Raw genomic sequence first — 2,412 nt, 5'->3', positions numbered from 1 at the left:
GCTTCTAAGGAGGGGAAGAAGAAGAAGAAAAAAGGCAGAAAAAATAAAAATACAGTAGCCACATCACACCAGTGAAAATATCCTAGTGACCACTGCAACCACTGCAACATTGATGGCCATGTAGAGGAGAATTGCTAGAAGTTTCATCCAAAGCTAAACTGAAGAACAAGAAGAAAGATAATAAGAAGAAGAATCTCAAGGCCACTGATTCGAGAAACCAAGTTGAAAGAAACTTGTATGTGGATGAGACTAACATCTATACATCAATGTAGAAGGAGGTGAATCTGAGTAGCTTTCAGCAACAGGAAGAGAAAGAACTGACCAAACTCTTCCATGTAAAGATACAGGTGAAGAAGGCAAAGATTGATGCTATATTTGGGTCAGGACTGCAGGTGAATCTCACTGCAGCAGATCTGGTCAAGAGGTTGGGGTTGGAATTTTGTGATCATCCAAACCCATATCCACTGGGATGGGTACATAAGGATACATAGCTTAAGATAACAAAATAATGCAAAATTAGATTTCCTATAAGGGTTGATTTTATTAATGAAGTAGAGCTTGATGTGGTTCCCCTTGATGTATGCGGAGTCATGTTTGGGATTACATATTTTTACATGCATGATGAAATATCCATGAGGAGAGATAACCAGTACTGACTCGTCAAGGATGGAAAATCTTTCATCATCAACAGACACAAAGGAAAGTCAAAACTTTCACTAGTAAGTGCCAACCAAGCCAAGAAATTGATCAGTTCCAACAAGAAGTATGTTTTATTGTTTGTAAGATAAACTCATTCTGTCGAGGTGTCAATAAGAGCAAAGACATCCCTAGATGTGTGTACTAAGAAACACAAAAATCAATTAGAGGAGTTGTTATAGGAATATAATTATGTGTTCCAAGAGCCTAAAGGGTCAACCCCTAAGAGTGAAGTGGAGCACAAGATACATCTATTTCTAGACTTCCCATCGTCAAATATTGGGTTATACATGCAATCCATTATAGAAGCAAGTGTGGTTAAGAAATAGTTGCAGGAGCTACTCCATTTGATTGAGTACATCACCATGTGGGTCACCCATCATCGTTGGGGCAAAGAAGGATGGGACTTGGCCAATGTGTTTAGATTACATGGTGTTGAATAAAATCACGCTAAAAAACATATACCCCCTGCTCAAGATAAATGATTTGTTAGATTAGTTGCAAAAAGGAAAGTATTTCACCAAGCTAGACTTGAAGTCTAGATATCACCATCTTCAAGTCAAAGAAGAAGATACATGGAAGACCACCTTCAAAACTAGGCAAGGTTTGTATGAGTGGTTAGTTATGCCATTTGGCCTATGTAATGCACTAACTACATTTATGAGATTAATGAATGATGTAATGTGCCCTTTTGTAGATTCAGGGATACAAAATTTCGTAGTGCATTCAGGACTACATTGTGAGAGAAGATGGACACAAAATTGAAGAGATCTACAACATTCCATCCATAGATAGATGGGCAGAAAGAAGTAGTCAACAAGAATTTGGTGCAGCTTCTAAGGGGATACAACTAGAAGCATCCAAAGACATGGGATGAAAATATGGTATACATACAACATTCTTATAGCATATCAGTCCACACTTCTATAGGAAAGTCCCCATTTGAGACTTGTTTTGGATATTTTCCACCTTCACCATTGGATATTGCATATGGGCAACAAGGAGAAGTGTGGAAAGATCTTACAGGAGATTCTTTAAGTGCTGAAAAATTTATAGAGAAGATCAGAAAGATACATCTATAGGTACAAGAAACATTGCAGAAGTCACAGGAAAATTATAAGGCCAGACATGATCAATAAAGAACAACAAAATCATTCGAGGTGGGAGATAGAGTATGGCTATAGTTGAACAAGGAAAGGCTGCAGGGGCCTATTAAGAAAATGAAGGATCTAAGATATGGTCCATTTAAGATACACGAAAAGGTGGGTGATAATTCCAATCAACACATTTTACCACCATATATGTGCATTTACTCTATTGTGAATGTAGAGAAATTGAAACTCTATGAGCCTTCCATGTTAGATCACGAAGAGGAATAGTTTGTACCTTTTGTGGAGGATTGGCACGAGATGCTTAGGAAGAGTTGATAGAAGATAAATTTTTGCAGAATATGTCTAGAACTATAAGACAAGGGAAACATGACATTTGGCAGAATGGTTTTAAGGGACAATTTCCGGGAAAAGCTATATGGTACACCAAAGAGAAGGTGGAGGAAACTTTTCCTTACCTCATTTAGTAAAATATTTTGGGGACCAAAAGACACCCAAAATGGGGAGGTGTGATATGAATTGGATAATTATATTGTTTTTCATCCATATTGCATTTTGAGTGGAAAAAGTGGAGGAATTAGCTAACAGGATCATTTTTACTGGTGGG

This window comes from Pinus tabuliformis, chromosome 8, assembly GCF_031772625.1.
Source record: "Pinus tabuliformis cultivar Carrire ecotype Pingquan chromosome 8, CPIR1, whole genome shotgun sequence".
NCBI lineage: Eukaryota > Viridiplantae > Streptophyta > Pinopsida > Pinales > Pinaceae > Pinus > Pinus tabuliformis.
The sequence above is the reverse complement of the archived record's forward strand: the minus strand, read 5'-3'. Positions refer to the sequence as shown.